The 20,103-nt window shown below is 39.9% G+C and overlaps 1 protein-coding gene across 1 annotated transcript in view; it reads left to right on the top strand.

Annotated features, from left to right (window-relative positions):
• Positions 1–4,259: 4,259 nt before the first annotated feature.
• Positions 4,260–20,103, top strand: part of wdfy3 (WD repeat and FYVE domain containing 3) — a 95,099-nt gene continuing 79,255 nt past the window's right edge. The window contains exon 1 of the mRNA XM_022753753.1: positions 4,260–4,558. The gene's annotated coding sequence lies outside the window, so the exon portion shown is untranslated. The remainder of the gene's footprint in view (positions 4,559–20,103) is intronic.

Raw genomic sequence — 20,103 nt, 5'->3', positions numbered from 1 at the left:
TTTACTTTGATGCATTCACTTGCATCTGTCCTGATGTTCTTGGACAGTAGTTCCTGACATTTTTGGCTTGTGACACTTTAAATTAAATTAATGCCGCACAGGTTGCAGTTAGTTAGATTGAAACTGAGGATAATGATCTAATCCTTTCAGGGAATTCTAGCTGTAAGGTCAGAGTTTAGAGTCACCTCTGGGCCTGGTGAGCACACAGGAAACATCAGGATTGCTCAGGGGCTCTTCATCAGGGAAATTACTTTTATTTGGGTTTAAACTTGTGATCTTTTACTTAAGTAACATCCAGTCACATCCGACCCACCAAGCACCATTTGGTTTTTTGTTGAGATTTAGATGAGAAAATTGACAAAACTCTCGTATCTCTGCATTAACTATGAGGCTGGGACCTGTAGTCACGTTAGCTTAGCATAAAGACGCTAAAAAAAGTTATCCAAGCGCTGTCCTAAGGTTAAAACTAGAACGTTTGTGCCAAATTTGAAAGGATTCCCTCGAGGAGTTCTCGAGATATCAAGTTCACAAGGCCAAAAATCATGTTTTGTGAGGTCACAGTGGACTTAACCTTTGACCTTTGACCACCAAAATGTAATCAGTTCATCCGTGAGACCAAATGAATGTTTGCATCAAATTTGAAGAAGTTCCATCAAGACGTTCCTGAGATATCGAGTCCACGACGGACAGATAGACAACCTGAAAACAGCCGAAATGCATTTATTTTGAAAGAGAACATATTCTAGTTTCTGAAAACGCGGTTGATTTGCATGTGACTGGCATATACTTTATACAAGAACAATGAAAAGTCCTAATCAATTCTACATCTTGTCAAAAACTCCTCTGTGAAGCTTCATCGCTTCTAGACCTAATAGTTTAGTTTAAGTTTACACAGAGCCAGGCTAGCTGTTTCCCCCTGTTTTCAGTCTTTATGCTAAGCTAAGCTAACAGTGGCTTGACTCTACCTCTCATAGTCAACAGACTAAGCCACAAGAGTGGTACCATCTTCTCATCTAGCCATCAACAACAAAAGCAAGAGCTACACTTCAAGCTGTTCTGTTAGCATCAGTTAGCAGCTGATGCCGTGTGTTAAACTGCAGGAGCGATGAACCAGTCAAAACATTGCAATGTGTGTTTATAGAGGACAGTGGCTGCGGCTGCAGCGATGAAGAAGCAGGCCTGCCAGACGCACTCGGGACGAAAGTGGATAACGTCTAATCATGTTCCGCACTTGTGAATCTGTCACACTATTTCTGGCATGAGATTAGAGGACTGCCACCGTAAAGGAGAAGCTTCCAACAGCGAGAGTGATATACAATTTATACATTTCATTCTGAAATGCCAGCTTCCCATTTTAATTTTCCATATCGCAATGTGTTTCATTTTGTCTTGGCAGATGTCCTTTCTATTTTTCTGCAGACCAGTGTTTGGTGAAATGAAACTGCTCATGTGTAACTTTCTTGTTCGCTGGAAGATCTACTGATTTGATATTTGTTCACACACAATGAGTCACTACTATAGAGGAACTGGTGTGGTTACCCATTTTTTTATCTACACAGCATTGTTGTCTGCTGACTGAACCCAAAGACTGCAATTAAACAAATGCATGATATAAAAATTTTATCATGGGGCAGCTGCATGTGATTAATAAGTGAAAGCTGCAGCAGCTGTGTACAGCGCCATGCAAAGACCCTAAGTTTTGTTTTCGGTCATTGTTTATCAATGGTGCTCACTTACAGTAAGGATCAAGTTCAGGCTTGTTTGAGGAGTTTTGGAGTGTGGCCAGGGTTGTCTGGTGTCGTTTACTGGAGCAGTGGTTCTTTGTTTGTGTGTGTGTGTGTGTGTTCACTTAATCTTCTCCAGTGTGGGAAATTTCTACCAGAGAAATGTTTTACCTGTACCTGGCTTGGCACTCCTGACTAAAGCTACTGCATGTTTTAAAGATTTTTAGGCCTTCATATATTTTATTGTGCATCACCCTTTTATCAACCATATTTATTCTGTTTATTTACTATTGCACTTTATTTTGCTTGTCTGGTTTTCCTAAAGCGAAACGTTATTTCGTTTTTATGTATGTAAAAGCTTTGAAATGACCATTAAAGGAAATTAGAATCTGAAATGTGAATCTGAATCTTCTTAATTTTGGAGATTTGAATGGTTCAACACACAGTAGGTCTTTCTCAGCCTTGGAAAAACACTGTTTGTAGCCTATTTGGTTTTAGCTTTATACCTCAATCTCAAACACTCTGGATGTGGACTTGACCTTGTTTTGGGATTTGACTACTAAATAAAATAAAATAAAAAGGTTAAAACATTGGAAATTGAATTCTCCAAGCCACAGCAGGGGTTAAGGAAGTTTCCCAAACAGCAGCAGCAAGCTTCTGTAGGACTGAGCAACAATGGATGAACTCTATCCCCAACCGCCAATAAAAAGCAGCTTTTCAAGTCTAACATAATGAGTAATAATGGTATCTCCCACTTGGGGAAATTTTCCAGTGCCGAACCTTAACTCAACACAATAGGTTTAGCTTTTGATTAAAGGCTTCAATACATAAAAGATGACAAGTCAACTGAACAGAGTCATTATTTTTTTCCACTGGGATGGGCAGCATGTGCTACTGTGGAGGTATATGACACCAAAGTTTCACTATCAGCAGTTGAGGTTACAGCGGTTGTGGTTGATGTTGCTCATAGCAAAACAAACCAACCACAGGATGGCTTTGAATGAATCAGAATTTTTATTGTCAGATGAGAAGAAGAACTGCTGTCACCTAGTGCCTCGTACTCGATAGTACAATGTGTCAGAGTCAACGTTTTGAGATCTCTGCACTTTACGGACTCAAAGCAACACTCTCGACTACATGTGAGGTTCAGGTTGAAATGACAGGCTGCAGTGTGTTAAAGGTACCTCAGTCACTAGAATAAACATAATCTAGACCAGTAGTTCCTAACCTGTGTGCTGCAGCCCCCTGGTAGTCAGTGAAGGTATTGCAAGTGGGACAACAAATTTTTATATGTTTATATAATTTAATAATTCTAATAATTTTGAATAATTTAAAAAGGAATAATCTTTAAAAATATTTAAAAATGTTTAAAAACGCTTATTTTTTCTGGTACTATGGCCTATCACTGTGATAAGCCTCTGTGGAGAGTGTGGAGCCTCCTTCATCATCATTACAATAAAAAGTGTTCTGAAAACGTATTATCTGGCCTCTGTATTGTTATGGGGTCAGATGTGGGCTGCCAACATTTTTGCTTTCACACTTAATTTTGTCTATAAAATGCCAGAAAATAGAGAAAAAGCCTCATTTATATTTAAGTTGATATCTTCAAATGATTTGTTTTTTGACTGACAGTGAAAGATATTCAGTTTGCAAAGATATGAAACAGAAAGTATTATCAGATCATCATGTTTGAGAGGCTGGATTACTAAAAATACTAAAATTTGGTATCAAAATAATTTTTCTTTGGATCAACTAATCAATTAATGCAATAATTGTTGCTCTACTTCCATTACTCAGGAAAAAATGATGTTCTCTAATCTAAAATTTGAGCATTATATATTATTATTATAGATTACATCTTTGTTTCTTCATTTTTGTAATTGTTTCCCCTAAGAACACCTCCTTCAAAATAAAGAACAAATAATAAAAGAATATAACAATGAAATTTAGATTTTCTAATCTGTTCGTTAGCATTATAAGTTATCATTAAAGATTTATATTATTAATTAAATAATAATAATAGCCTATAATAAAACCATTAATATACATTATTATAATTATAATTATTAAAATTATTATTATTCAATTGTTAATATTTATTAAATGATTATTAGGTTATAAATGACATGTTTTTTTCCCCTTTTTGTAATTGTTGCACCTAAAAACACCCACAAGCAAGAAATGATATAAAATACAAATCTGTAATTCTATATATTTGAATAAATCTTTACATTTTAATAGGAAAACAATCACATTCATATAATCATCTTAGTCAATACAATTATTGACCATGAGAAATACAGGCATTGCAACATAAAATGAGTAAGAACTAAACCAGTCAAAATTTAATGAAAAGTATAACAAAACAAAACCTGATTTAAGGATATTTAATAAACTTAAAACTGCAGCAACACATCACTTAATGAGTTTATGGAGCTAAAAAAAATGCAAAGGCAAAACAAAACAAAACAAATGAGGAAAAAAAACTTAAAAAAAAACTTATTAGTATGTCATTTAAAATAATTTAATGAAGTGTTTTCCTCAGTGTTTCCAACAGATGTCAGCTCTGTCCTACTGATGTGGCCTCGGTCGCAGCTGAGAGGAGGATGCTGTTTGGAGGAAAATCAGCGCTGGGACGAGCTCGGCTTATTTGGATGTTGAGGAAAAATGGCTACCGGCAGAAGGAAGGAGAGGGAGCAGTGACCACTTTGGGATTAAAGCATCGTTTGTGACATATGGATATACACGGAGTGCCCCGCATCGACTTATTTGACACATTGGAGGTTATCGTCAGCGTTAGAACCGAAGAATTTAGCCGTAAACGCCGCTTGCTGGTAAGTGTAAGGCGGATACACACGAAAGACTCATAGGTCTCTGGAGCGGCTAGCTTAGCGCTGTAGCCGCTAGCTGCCTAGCATGGGAGTTAGCATACACAGGAATGTGCATCTCGGCTTGCGTTAACGTTACTTTCCGCCAGAGCAACATTTAATGCTAACGTTAGCATGTCAGCGGCAATGCCCAGAGAGACATTACACATCCACTCTTAATAATAACACCTTCTTTATTTGCAGTGTGTTTATTGAAGGCCATACAGTTACACACGGACGTCACCGTTTAGCTTGACAGTTGTCGTTCAGATGCTGCGTTGCTAGTGCGATCAGCTGGTCGCCACTAGCTAACTGTTGTAAGCTAACGTCGCTGGCAGCATTTCGGTCACACGTTACAGGTTTGATGTTGTGTTGTGTTTGTAGATCAGTGTCCGCAGACGGCGGAGCTTTATGCGAGTATTTAAATGATCACAGTCCCTGGAAAACAGTCGAGGACGCGGAGCGGTGTAAACGTTGGGGACACAGCTACAGTATGTGACGTTGGCTAGGTTTTATTACTCAACACTGACTATATTATGGGTGGATAAACAGGGTTGTGACTTAGCAGTAATATGCATGGTTTGCTGATTTTAAAAAAAAAAAAAAAAGTCGCAATGAAATGGCATATTTACTGCGGTTATATCGGCCTCAGTCCTGGCTCACACCGCCTGCTGTGTGTCTGATGTGCAACTTGAAGTCACCTGAGTGTGGCCACTGGCCAGTGCATTGTTCCTGATTACATGGCTGACTGCATGCCTGCCTGTACAGACAGCTAACAACCAAAACAGCAGCTCAGCCCGACCTGCAGGCTGGGGGGTGGGGTGGGGGGTGGGGGGGGGTTAAATGTGGTCTATGATGCGATTAGTGTTATTACAAGCCAGTGTCATGTTTTTGTTTTGCAATGTTTACTGTGTCCCTCGGCAGTGTGAGTGGTGAGCTGTGTGACACAAGCCATAGATCACATGATTGAAATGGTTTTTACTTCTGCAGGTTTTAGCAGTTACAGACACAGCCTGTGACAGGGAATTATATGAGATTCCAAACTTAATTGGAAAAAATATTGAGTNTAGCTAACTGTTGTAAGCTAACGTCGCTGGCAGCATTTCGGTCACACGTTACAGGTTTGATGTTGTGTTGTGTTTGTAGATCAGTGTCCGCAGACGGCGGAGCTTTATGCGAGTATTTAAATGATCACAGTCCCTGGAAAACAGTCGAGGACGCGGAGCGGTGTAAACGTTGGGGACACAGCTACAGTATGTGACGTTGGCTAGGTTTTATTACTCAACACTGACTATATTATGGGTGGATAAACAGGGTTGTGACTTAGCAGTAATATGCATGGTTTGCTGATTTAAAAAAAAAAAAAAAAAGTCGCAATGAAATGGCATATTTACTGCGGTTATATCGGCCTCAGTCCTGGCTCACACCGCCTGCTGTGTGTCTGATGTGCAACTTGAAGTCACCTGAGTGTGGCCACTGGCCAGTGCATTGTTCCTGATTACATGGCTGACTGCATGCCTGCCTGTACAGACAGCTAACAACCAAAACAGCAGCTCAGCCCGACCTGCAGGCTGGGGGGTGGGGTGGGGGGTGGGGGGGGGTTAAATGTGGTCTATGATGCGATTAGTGTTATTACAAGCCAGTGTCATGTTTTTGTTTTGCAATGTTTACTGTGTCCCTCGGCAGTGTGAGTGGTGAGCTGTGTGACACAAGCCATAGATCACATGATTGAAATGGTTTTTACTTCTGCAGGTTTTTAGCAGTTACAGACACAGCCTGTGACAGAGGGAATTATGTGAGATTCCAAACTTAATTGGAAAAAATATTGAGTTGGTAAGATCTTTTGTAATTTAAGACAAAATGACATTGTGAAATTTGGTATAACACGTCCTCATGCTTGCATCATCTGTGCAATGCAGGAATTTCTTTTTGTTTGCCCCACAGGGTAAAAACTGCAGTTCACTTAGTGCCTGTAGGTTAGATGCAAATATTTGCAAATTAGGTAGACAAATACCATTTTAACACAAAGTCCATCACTTTGAAATTGACCAAAGATCACCTGCTCAGGAGGCTGTAGATCATCTTGATCAACTTCAGCCAACATTTACTGCTGTTCCCACCTTTGGTAGACAGTTTCATGAGATGTTTTGTATGTTTAGTATCAGGTTATATCACTGGGACTCTGAGACATTCTGTTGCTAAAATGGCTGTGTGTAACATCTTAATCTTTTCCAATTACATACCTGTTTCTATTCATAATTCACGCAGGCATCATTAATTTACATCCTAGTCAGTCACACTTAATAGCAATGTAATAGATGTTACATGCAGCTCAATTGTTTATCCTGGTTGTCTCATGCTTTTCTGAGGTTTCACCTGCCAAAAACAATCATCATGCCCACTCATAGCTCTTTGTTACAGGTGTTCCTTTGACCCACATAGACACAATAATAATAATAATGATAATTTGTATAGTTATTTCCTTCCAACAAGTTAAAAACAATGCCTCCAAAATGACCATTCAGAGCTTTGCAAGCTTAAGCAAATTGGTATTTACTGCAGGGCGACTGCATTGTAAGAGTGTCATGCAGTGTTGTCTGCACCAAGGATAATGTTGTATGACTACAATGACTACAGATATAATATTCATGCAATGGAGAGGTTTAGCAAGTAATAATTTAACAAAAAGGGTGATTTCATAAAATTTAACATCGCTTTTAAAAGCTTTTTAGTTTGTTCAAAAGTAAAATTTCGAAACCATTCTCATTAATCATTAGATGCGCCGTAAATATAGACAGCTGCTCATCACTGTGCCCAGACTCTTGGCTTTATAAACCATTGGTTTGTCCAACCTTTTATCGACTTGTACCTGAACATAGTGAAGCTGTTGTGAAAAGTTGCTGCGGTCATGCCATATTAAATATATTTGGTTCTATTAAACAATAATCCGGCATGTCAACACCAGCAGGGTCATCGTAGACGTGTCAAATGAATGGCAGCAGCCAGTCAAATGCTGTTAAAGCGATGAATGTAGCTACAGTAAAGTCTGTTCATACTTCAACCACCTTTGAGAGTAACTGATGGTCATTTGAATGTCGTAATCTAATATAAAAACCTGATTAGGTGAAGTAGCTGTTGATATATGTGCAGGTCTGCCTCTGTAACATTCAGACACAAATTGAGTTTATGTCTTCATACAGGGCCCTGTGTGTTTCTACTGTGAGCAGGATGCTCTGATTTCATGTACTGTGTTGATGAAGTTAGTAAGTAAGCCAATTAGCTGACATTAATTTAGAAGTACTAATGGAATGATTAGTTGATTATCTTTTGGTTTTGAACCTCTGGTCGGAAAAAAAAAGAAGCAATTTGTAAACAATCTGTTATTTTTTTTTTTACTATTTTCTAACGCTGTAAAGAAATCAACCGGTTAATCTCTAACAAAAATAATTGCTGCTTCCAGTCCTTACAAAAAAATTTTAAAAAATGAATAATTGAAATGTTAAGCAACAACAACAATAGATGTCACCACTCTTCATGCTTTCATATAAACAAAACCAGAAAGCCTTTAATCACTGAACTGTAGTTTTCCATGTGGTTTAAACTTGCCAGGCGAAAAATATTTTGCATGAAACTAATTACATGGATAGGAACACAAGAAAGAGTAGATATTGGCGCGCTGCTAACCGCCAGTAACCGAAGTGTTTCACATTAGCCGGTTTTGCTCTGGTATGAAATGGACTTCTTGTGAAATGTTGTCCATGTTGTTTACAGTGGGAAAACATTCCTCAGTCTACTGGTGTCCTCATCATTGTTTATAAAGTAACTTTAACATCACACTCCAAGCTGTGTAACCCCTTAAATATACTGTAATAGAAGAAAAGGTGATACTGCCACCTGCTACTGGCTGATTGTTGGTGTCAGGTGTTATTGCCTGTGATACTGAGTGACATATTGGCACATATTTAATTTGTTTTGGTGACTTTTTAAGTTGACATAAAGAATGGCCTTTAGAGAAGTATGTACGAAACTCTATGACAAAATAATGTTGGCAAGAACATTAAATATGTCTGCCTTCAATTAGTTTTTCAAACCACAAACATTCGAATTTTTACTGGAGTTTTATTTTTCAAATTTCCACAATATGCTAAGATAAGATTGTTTAACCCACAGGGCCTTTTTTTTTTATTTTCCACAACAGAAACTTACAGTTGAGTTTCCCTCTCGCTGTGATTTACTGAGATTACACAACTTGCCAGTAGTTAGCGTGATGAAGTAAAGTCAGAAGTGTAACCTCAGGGACTTCCTGTCTTTCCACTGCACTGTCAATGCTAACGGGCACTAGAACTGTTAAACTCTTATCACCAGTTCAGTCATTTCAGCTGGGTTTACTCTTCAGGCCTAAAACGAGGGTTGCTATGACTTTAGCAATTATGCAACATTCATCATCCCTCCATCGACAGCTGTAGTTTTCTTTGTTATTAGTATGTATTTCTCTCTAGGGGAGGTAGAGTAGTTATTCCTGTAGGTATCGGTTAAGATGCTACACAGTATTTTGATCTGCGTTGTTTGTGGAGTCCCTTATGTCTCACGAACATCAACTGTGAACTTTCAACATGTTTACCCCCTTCTATTTGTGACATTTAACTGTGATTAAACATTGCCATGGTTCTGTGATAGATCATATGCCTTTGACTGAAGTTGGTGTCTTGTACCAGGAACTGCTTCTTCTCCCTTCTTAAAAGCTATTTGGTTGTGAAGTATGTGAAAGTGCCTGCTGAATATCGGGGAATATATCAGCCCACGTACCTGACAGACAGACAAACAAACACACATATGCAGCTTGAATGGCACTCAGTAGAGTCTTTCACCAGATCCAGATTATTATTTGGATCTGCACCAAATTGTACAAACTCATAGATATCAACACCATAAATATGTCAATATATCAAGATCCAAACATTATTTTCTGAGAAATTGACAGTAATGTCAAAGAAAGTCTTAAAAGTATCTTACATGGTTAAGGAAAGAGATAACAAATTCTTTGATCTGCCCTTTTAACTGAAACTGCACCAAAACTTAATGGCTAATAACCTCCTTGGTGGAGGTAACCACAAAATTGCAACCTCAATGACCTTTCATAACCTCAGATCATCTTTGGAGGGACGGTGCATGTCTAAAATGGTGCGTCTAAATATTTAATGTAAGGGTATATCCATTAGGCTGCAATGAAAGGTTAGTTAATTATCTTATAAGCTATCAGTGTTTTCTTGACTAAAGTATTTAATGTATCATGATCTTATGAAGCAAAGAAAAGCTGTAACAAACAGATATTTGGCGTTGTCAAGTGACAGCTGCAGCGCTCGTTTCTCAGAGGGAGGGGGGGGGCTCTATTTCAGAAATCACAGTGTGAATTTTTGGGAACAAAACTGGATAATTGTTTTTTTAAAAAGGTGCTATGACAACATTTTCAAGGCCAAATTAGGAAAAAAAACAGCAAATATATACAAATATTCTCATAAAATGGAGGCTTTAGACTAATGTACACAAACAAACAAAGATTAGAATCTGGGATTATAGTTTTATCTACCCTTGCCTCTCTGTGGTGGGATGGGAGCAGCAGCAGTGTGTGTGTATTCTGCACTTTTCAAGGCTGTTGTTATTGATTAAGTGTAGCTGGATCGCTACATTAAAATCTCATGGATAATGCGGAACAAGGCCAATGCTAATTTCCCTGTCGATGCACCAAGTGAGCTCTCTCAGGCCACGTAAGATGCATCACGAAGAAAGGGACAAGCCTGTGTTGCGTGCGGCGTTTCTCAGCAAAGACGCCATGTCAGGCACCAGACTCAAGTTTATAGTTTACCAGTTGTCGTCTGTCTTGAGAAGAAGCAGCGTGCAGTGATAAACCGGGGGAGAGATAATTCTTAATTAGCCCCTCGGGGAACGGCCTGCACGTCATGAGAGCGAGCAGAGCCCTGAAATCACTGTCAATACTGTGGTATGCACATGCACCATGTGTTTACTCATATACAAACACATATGTACATACATGTATGTACATATAAAGATACACATACATTAAGTGTTCTTGTCTAAGTTACATATTGGATTATAGTAAGTTAAAGTGTTCATTGTGGTTAGAAGATAAAGATGGATTCATTCAAATTAAATTATATTCTCTGATATATTGTTATTGTCTGATCTATGTCATTTGTCAGTGCCACTATTATTGTCCCAAAACTATTACATACACATCAAATAGTCACACATTCATTACAATGATCATGGGCATTGTAGTTTTTTCTTACTCTATTGTACATACACCATCCTGCTGCTGGAAATGCTCATGAGAGCACCAAAATTGTATTAGAAAGATGCTGAAAATGATCCCCAATGGCCAGCTGTCAAAGCTAATTAATTAAGCTTTTTTTAAAGGAAACTATATTTCTGACCTGTTTTTAAAGATTTACGTCCTCTGGCTTGGGGCAGGGAAGTCAGACAGGGAAGTCAGACAGCATTGAGAGAAATGGCTAACGCACGTGTTGGTTTTAGTCTTTTCATGATCATCTTTGTTGACACTTAACCAAAAATACAGAATAACGCCAGCCTCATCCTCTAGTATAAAATCCAGGTCACTCTGAAAGCTTTACCATTTGAACTGTTGTAGCATTTTCTTCAAAGACGGTATGAATTAAGAGGAGTATGTTTATTTATCTTAAGGTCAGAGGATAGATCATATCTGAGACCACAGTGATAGTGCAGCAGAATAAACTTTCAAATGTGGATACAAGAACCAAAGTTGGTGTGTTTATCCCATTTCAGAATTTCAGGATGGCTGCCATTTTTGGCAAAGCAAACATACAGTGTATTTTACTACAGAATTTTACCCACGGGACAGATTTAAATATTTTGCAGTTTAATCCTATGTCTTAGCTAAACTCTTAAATTTAAATTTCCTAATATGTAATGGGGGAAAAAAAATCTGCATAAAAGCATAATGTATTTGCAAACCATTTATTATGAATCATGTGTCATCGTGTCTTAACATTAGCTCGCTAGGCTAACTCGTTAGCGCTAAGCTAGTTAGCAGGCTTTTTTGTGAGTAATATTTTTTTTGTGAGTAATATTTTTCATTCCATTTTTTTTTACAGTGTACTAAATTGTGTCTTCTACATTGTTAAATGTTATGATTTGACACCTGGATTATTCATATGAGAAAATAGTGGATGAACTTATTGGGAAAAAAAAAAACAACAACAACATTTCCTTGCCAGAAATGGAGGCCATCTTGAATTTTCAAGTGCCTAACGTGTTTCATCAAAAGAGTAACACCTAAGGAGGATTTGTGCAAAGTTTAGCATTTGTATCCACATTTGAATTTGATTTCCCTTCAATATGCAGTTATATCTGCTGCGCTATGATGGGCTCTCCAATCCCTGTTGAAATGGTTGTGCTGAAGACTGAAGACATATTTTCCCAGCTGTGTTTATTGCTGCAGTTTAATTGTCTGAGATGTTCACAGACCGTGCTCCACCCCGTACTGAATGTTCACAGCTGTCGGGATGCCTGACGATGTTAAGTGTTTGTGATCACATGTGTGGTTTGCCGTTATTAGCGTTGATCAACAAAACTGTTTTACTGCATTATTTATGAATGTATTGGAGTCTGTTTGTCTGTCTGTCGATTTCTCTCCGCACTGGATGGGAACTAAAATTGTGATGATTAGTAGTAGATGTCAAGCCGGCATAATAAGGGCAGGTTGAGGCGGAGAAGAGCACAAACCACATCTCAACTGTAAAGCTATTCAAGTTACTGAGGAGCCCTCAGGCTCGTATAACACAACAGGTCTCTCCGGCTGCAGTTCAGCTTCTGTTACTGCAGATTTTCTCACTTCTCACTTGTGCATATTCAACCTTGCTGCTGGTGGTATGTTGAGTAGGAGATTGTATAGCAGGCTTCATTCAGTGAGGTGGATGATCTGCTTTCGCTGCTGGCCTCATTTCCATATGGCCCAGTGTGTCCCTGCTGGGAACCACACTTCGGCATCGTCTTAGTGAACCAGAAGACTCTGTAGTTCTCAGGCTGTTCCAACACAGACTCCGGGAGAGGGTTTCTGAACCTTTTCAAGCTTGTGATGGTTTTTTAAGGTTGAGAGAATCTGAAACTCCTCAAGACGCAGCAAGTGAACAGCTGTATTGTGAATTTGAGTATGCATACTTATTCTGTGGGGCTGCAACTGATTATTATTTTCATCGTCAGTTAAAATGACAATATTTGGTCTATTAACCATTAAAAAATAAGGAAATTGCCTATTGCAATTTCCCAAAGTGGCACCTGGGAATGGTGTTTCATTTGCAACTGTGTAAATCACAGAAAAGAAGCAAGTCCTCACATTTAAGAAATCACTCAAATAAAAGATCAGAATAGCTTCAATTTTATGTTCATTAACTAATCACCTGATCATTTTTGATCTACTGTTTCCAACAGCAGGGAGCTCCAAATACGATACGATACGATACACGATCAAATGTTTATGTTTTGTATGAAAAAATGAGTCAGGTTAGAGCTGAAAGGATTTGTCAGTTCATCGATTAATAAATAAACAGGAAAATAATCAGCAACTGTTTTTATAATTAATAGCTGTAATAATTTTTCAAGCAAAAATAGTGAAAAATGCCACTCGTTCTCTGGCTGCAGCTTCTCCAGTGTGAAAATCTGCTGCTTTTCTTTCCCAGAAATGATTGTAAACTGAATATTTTTAATTTTAGCTGTTTTTAATTTTTTTTTTCTTTTGAGTATTCTCAATTGAAAAATAATTTGCTGAATAATAGGGTTTCACAATTAATCGAAATATTATCAAAATCGCACTATCCAAATCGCAGGAGCTTAAATTTTTTTTTGATAAAGTCAAAATGTGTTAGCAACATTAGCGTTGTGGTGCTACAGAGACGTAAAGGAACGTGGTTGTTTGGTACAAAGATTTCAGTGAAAATAAAATGCAAAAACAATCATCCTCACTGAAATTGTGACTCATATTGCAAATGAAATATCTGCCAAAATAATGGCAATATGATTTTTTTTCTATTTTGTATATGGTGCAGCCCTACACCACATATCAATACATCAGTTCTCCTGTGAACCGTTTGGTTTATACAGGTAATTACTCTAGAGAAAAACTTTCCATTCCCTGTATGTGTCTCAGAAAGAAACTGATGTCATAATAATGCAAAGTTAATGTGAACTCATTGGGCCTGGATGCACATACAATGACGACTAAATCCCCTTTAGATGAATTTTTAATGGCGCTTGATACTGTGGGCTACGCATGCCCCCACCCCCTCCCTTTCTGGTCTAAATGGTATGTTCCTCTCAGTGCCCCCCCCCCTCCACACACACACACACACACACACACACACACACACACACATACACACATACACACACTCCTCCACCTCCCCTCCTCCTCTTCCTCCAAAGCCCTGTACACCCCACCCGGTGTCAGGGGGGGATCAGCTGTGCCAGTCCCGGCAGGCCACACACACACACACACACACACACACACACACACACACACACACACACACACACAGTACGCTGGCTGGCAAACAAAGCCCCTGGCACTGCCAACGAAGACGAGCCATGCCGGCGCGCTCAGCCTCTCCTCTTCTCACGCCGCCGTGAGGGGAAAGGCATGACACCATTGTCGTCGCCTTTCCCTATCAAAGAGACGACAGCTTTTTTTTATTTGTTGTTGAGGAAGACGAGCACGCTCTCGGTTTGTAGTGGAATATTTTTCTTCCGTCTCTCCTCTGCCGCCGATGAGTTGAGATGCTGGCGGAACGCAGAGAGAACAGCAGGTAGGGAAAATCAAGAGGTGGGTGCTGAGCTCGTCTCCGCGGCGACCAGGGGGTTTGTTAACTGTTAACTTGCGAGGCTGACCTCGGTGGATGTGTGCAGGTTTATTGTCATTATCGATCTTAAAAGCGTTGCCGTTGCTCGGCGTCAGTGTGCCACACTCGTTTACATGTTACTTCACATTTAAGCTGTGTGGCGGATGCTTAGAGTGCAGTTGTGTAATAAGCTTCGATTTCCATCATTACCACCATCGAGCAGCGAGGGTTGCAACAGACGGAGCCGCTGTATCTGTAACAAAATACCCTGATGTCTCTAGAGCTGGTGGGTGCAGGATGAAAAAGAAGCACAGGCTTAACACGGCTGCATTTAACTTTGTACAACAAGTGTAAAGAGCAGAGCAGTGATGGTTAATTGGTAGACATCTGACTCCTTTTGTGTAAAGTTGTAAGGCTGTTACTGATTTTTTTCAAGTTAAAACTAAGGAGCACAATTTATAAGTAAGCTATACTTTCTAAATTGAACGAAGCATCCAAGACGAGATGAAGGATGTTTTTTTGAATTCTTCAAAACTCACGTTCAGGAACATGAAGTGCATCCATTACAAGCAGGAAATGACTGGTGACCGAGACGTAAGCAGAGATGGAGAAGCCGCCATGTCTGATGAAAAATAAAAAAAGAAACATTACAAAGATGGAAAATAGTGCAAAATGCCTGGTCCACATAAGACTCAAACACCTCTTCCAGTTCTCCAGTTGTGAAGGTTTTTGGTTTCTAAAAATGAATCACTGTTACTTAAAGGACAAATTCAGAGTTCGGATTGTGTGAAAAGTTTGCCATGGGCTGGTGAATTACCTGAGGGCTGAAGCTTGAACACCTGCACCACAAGGTGTTGTATAAATATATGGATGTTTGTGACGTTAATGTTAAAGTCAAAATGTGAAATATACGACTATTGTGGTTGTGATTTAATGTTAAAAATTCCTCCTGACGTTTTGTGATTATGTAACTCTGTTTTGTAATTATGGTCGTTGGCAGCCAGCAATTTTTGTATAGGACCCGCTTGTTGTCATGGAAACCATTCTGTGCTCTAACCAACACGTTATTGGGGGAAAAAAATAGAAGAACTTTATCTCTGCATATTACAGTGATCTCTGAGAAATAAATCCACGTTCTTTCTCCACCACTGACAATAACTGCTGCACCTCAACACTCACCATTTACAGCGATGAATGTCCATCTGTGTGAACTAACAGCTGGCGGCGGGGACACAGGTAGAGTTTAGCCGGTGACTGGTGGTAACGGCCCGTGAGGACGACACCCCAGGCGTTTGTTTACTGACTGCCTAAATAGATATCCAGTGACGAGGCCGTCAGCTCTGGTCCTGTCTGGACTTGTCTGACACGAGACCATTTCCTGCCCCTCTGGCTCCTGTTACACTCATACAGGTCAGGCAGCGGCTGTTAATTAAAGGCCGCTTCATGTTATTTTGTATTTTAAAAACGCCAGAGATATAATGTGAATCTTGTTGTGGTTTGGCAGCTAACAAAGAGAGGTATCTGCTGGTAGGTTATGTGTCACATTGCTCTCGACATTAGGCTAAAGGTTGGTGTGAATTGAAACCGCCACCTTGCCTGCAAAGCTTTCTACTTTCTTTAAATCTGCATTTTGTTTTACAACTTTTGGTTTTATCTAACTCCTGTCAACCCAGTTTGTTTTTTTTTTTTTGTTTTTTTTTTTCTCTCTTCTCCGTGGAGTCCCGCCGCTTCCACCTACTCCCGTAAACTGTCAGACAGGAGACGTTCCTGTGATTACATCACTTTCTCCAGAGGAACAACCACACAGGCCTTTGAAGAGTTGGGCTTTTCCAGGGCATTAGCTGCCTTCATCTCCCAGGAGTTAGCGCTAACTCCGTGAGACGTTCATTGAAGCTGGCGTCCGCTTAAAGAGAATGCTTTGAAAAAGACTGGAGGGCCAAGAAAGAAAGCTCGGCTCCCCGCTGCATAACAGTCAACACTGCATTGATGCCACTGACTTATTTCTTTGCTTCAGCCAAGACGAGACATGGTCGCCATTGGGTGTAGCATTCGGTCCAGTGCTATGAAAGTATCATTGGCTTCAAGTTGGTCATCACTTTGTATGATTTGGTGCTGTAGGTTTTCTAAAAGGAATTGATAAGATTTTACTGACGCCAATGCTGTTGTAGATTTCTGCTCTGCTTCTTGTTGCAGGTTTCTAGCAGAGTTAGACCCAAGTTATTGTTTTGCAATGCACACATTTCAGAAAAACATGCCAGCGCTGATTCAAGGAACCCATGAGCTCGGAGGCATTTGATTCTGATGGTTTTGAACAGGGATCTCAACCGGAACCTGGTTCTCAATTCCCATCCCTATTTCTAATCCTCATCAAAGCTGCTATCTTAGGCTAGTGTTGTGCTTTCTGCAGCCGCGAGGCACACAAGGTCCGCTAGCATCCGTGCGATGTAAATTTCATCATCAGAGGTTGTATGCGCAGGTCTGTGTGGACGTTTGTGTTCCCTTTAGATTTGTTGTGTCTGCACCAGTTCACACGGCGACCACGCTACAAGGGCACCAACTGTGCATGCGCTCCTCCAAGCGGACGAGAAAGAAGTATAATAAGCACAACCACGTGTCCGCAGCTGTCCGTGTGCGCATCCTGAAGGGAGGATGATTGAGGCTTTAATCCTTCCTGTCATGTCACCTTTCCCTGAGGTTGAGTGTGCAGTGAGCTGTCTGCCCGCACAGGTTCACTGCTGGGCATTCAAATTCACATCACGGCAGAGAGACGAGCAGTGGACCAGCAAGATCTAAACTTGTTTGGTCATATTAGCATATAAAAACAATTCTGTATCACCGACAAAGCTGCTCAGCAGCTGTGTTAGAGATAACAAAAGCATCATGTGGAAGCTGTTTTAGGAATTCTTCATAAATTTCATTCCTTCTGATCCGTTTCCAGCTTTCTTCAGGTGCGCCCTCTCTCTCAACAACATGCTGCGAGAACAGCAGATGAGACGGCTTCATATGTCTGAAGGAAGTAGAAGTGCTCTGTTGCCAAAGCTGTGGGCATCTCCTGATTTCCTGGCTGTGTTTCCAGATCTGAAATTAAAAATGGATCACATTAACAAACAAACAAACACTCCCTGAATGAAGCTGATATATAGATTATATCCAAACCCCTTTTGCATGTAGGTTCTTCATAACATCAACCAGTAAGATAAGATATAAGATATAAACATTATATTGGGAAAAATTTCATCTGCTTTTCAAAGAGACGTGTAAACACTTCCCAAAAAAGTGAGAGAAAATAGAAGAAACTTCAGGAGAAATATTGATCCTGTCCTCTTTATGTGACATCGCAGCGATTTATCCAACAATGGAGCAGTTAGTGATTTTGTCTTGTACTCATGTTTGTCGATTCAGACCAAATGTTCTCTTCGGAGCATCGAAACCTTTGTTTTCACAGACGATGGGACAGATAGGAGTCACCATCTCCTCTGAGACAAAGCTTCAGGAAGTCAAATTAAAAAACAGAAAGCGGCTCTAGGGTAAAGCTCATACTATACTCCTCCCTGAGATATTGAGTAAAGCTGCACCGGGGCAGTATTTCGAGCGCCCCAGATTTATTTACCACGTCTCTTGCTTTCAGTTATGACTGCACTTATGAGCCCAGTGTTGAAAGGGAGGTACCAACCTAACTCAAAGTGATTGCGTCTCAGCACCGGGCTCTGTGTTTTTTGTGACGTCTGCTGCTTACCATGTAGGTGGAGTGAGTTGTAATCCTGCATTTGTCTGCGGATCACTGCCTCCCCTTTTGTTGATTTTCCAGCTCAGCCTTATGCTGAGTCGTATGACATGTGTTTGCCCCAGTTTGCGGTCCCGGCCCTGCTGGGCTCCGGCTCTACCATTCTCTCAGCACTCTTGTCTGCTTCAGTGACTCTCTGGTACACAGGGCCCAGTGCAGCAGTGCTAACAGTCAGCATTGTTCAGAGATAAATGCTGGCTTTGATCTGCCTCAAGGATACATTACACTACAAAAAAGTGGGTTATTTCAGCAGCTCACAGGATAATTATTCGGAAGATACAATGAAAAGTCGTTACAAACTGTGCTTTTAAAATAAAACAATACAATGCTTGATGTATCGCAGCTTAAATGACGTGTGTGATGTATTGCGAACATCAGGTAGAAATCGTCGCGTGGTTGTTTTAAGTCGTTTCGCGTCCCTCGCTCTCTCCTGTGGCTGTCTCCCTCTCACAGACAACACACACCCGCCAGCCCGCCGCCCAGAAAACTCTCCTGGGTGCGTGTGTGTGACGTCGATAGAGGCGTGTGTGTTTTTGTATGTGGAGCGGAGGGAACTGCAGCTAGTGAAAGAACTGATGGCGGTTTTTGATTTCCCCCTTTTTTTTTTTTATGCATGAAAATTTAAAATTGTTCCAACAGTAAACAAGAATGTTTTGAATCGTTTTTAAACGCAGACAAATGTTGCAGGGACTAGAATCATCATACTGGACTGATTTTATTTCATCAGAGGGTTAAATTTTGCATTTTATGAAGATCTTCAGAGGAGATTTTCAAAATATTGAGATATATATTTTGTATTATTTATAGGCCAACCCCTCATCACAGTTTACAGACTGACCTCGTGGTTCAGCTTCATATTACCATACTTTCTGCAGATGCACATGCACAGTTTTCCTATGCAATGTTGGGTTCATTACTAACATTATTGAGGACTTACCGGTTGGTTTAACATTCAAATAAAGGCTAAACTTGTGGCTCATTTACAACCTGTCCGTACATTTAAATTTCTTCTTCTATCAGATCGTGTTTTAGTGACGTTGCCGTGTTGCCAGATCGCAGCCATTACTTTGGTGACTGTGATTACAGTGTTATCATAACCAGTGTATATCACAGCCAAATCTTTCAAAATAAGATCCAATCTTTTCTCTTAGAAAAGTTTTTCTTTTCAGCCAAGTAAACACTGTGATAAATGAATCACCTACTGAGCTCAATGAGACGGATCCTAACACATCTCTTCCCCTTCATGTGACTAGATGAGGGTAGATAACAGTCACCTCTAGCTCTGTGATGTAGCTGCACTGTTATTTGCCCCCCTGAAGCTTAATAAGCATAATATTAGTTTTTATAACCCTGTGATGAGTTCTTGTGACGTTAGCAGAGGCGCCTCCACAATAAAACGCTGTGGGAAACCCAGAGGGAAGTGATATAGCTTCTACGTGTGATCGATGTTTTTGTGGATATATTTATTTATTTTTAGGCAGGAGAACGATGCATTTTTCAGGATGACAAAGTATGTGTGAAAAATGCATAGTAGTTTATTTTGCTTTTTTAGAAATGCATTTATTAATTTTCCCTTTGTAAAGACACCAGCCGACTTCACATTTTCTGGCAGAGTTGTCGGATCAGGATCTATTTTTAAAATTTCTGCAGGCCTCACTGGACTTCACTCACTCACTCACTCACTGAGACCCGGTGCAATTTCCAAACTCTCCAAATAAATCCCAAGTCTGTGAAAAGAAAAAAAGCTTCTGCTGCTCTCTGTAGTTCCTCCTGGTTCAAAGTGAAACTTGCAGCTTTAAACTCAGGAACCTGTGGCCCAGTGGGCTAGATATTTTTAA

Source organism: Seriola dumerili, unplaced genomic scaffold (genome assembly GCF_002260705.1).
Source record: "Seriola dumerili isolate Sdu_G_001 unplaced genomic scaffold, Sdu_1.0 BDQW01000193.1, whole genome shotgun sequence".
Taxonomy (NCBI): domain Eukaryota; kingdom Metazoa; phylum Chordata; class Actinopteri; order Carangiformes; family Carangidae; genus Seriola; species Seriola dumerili.
Note: the sequence above shows the minus strand (reverse complement) of the source record. Positions and strands in the feature narration are given on the sequence as shown.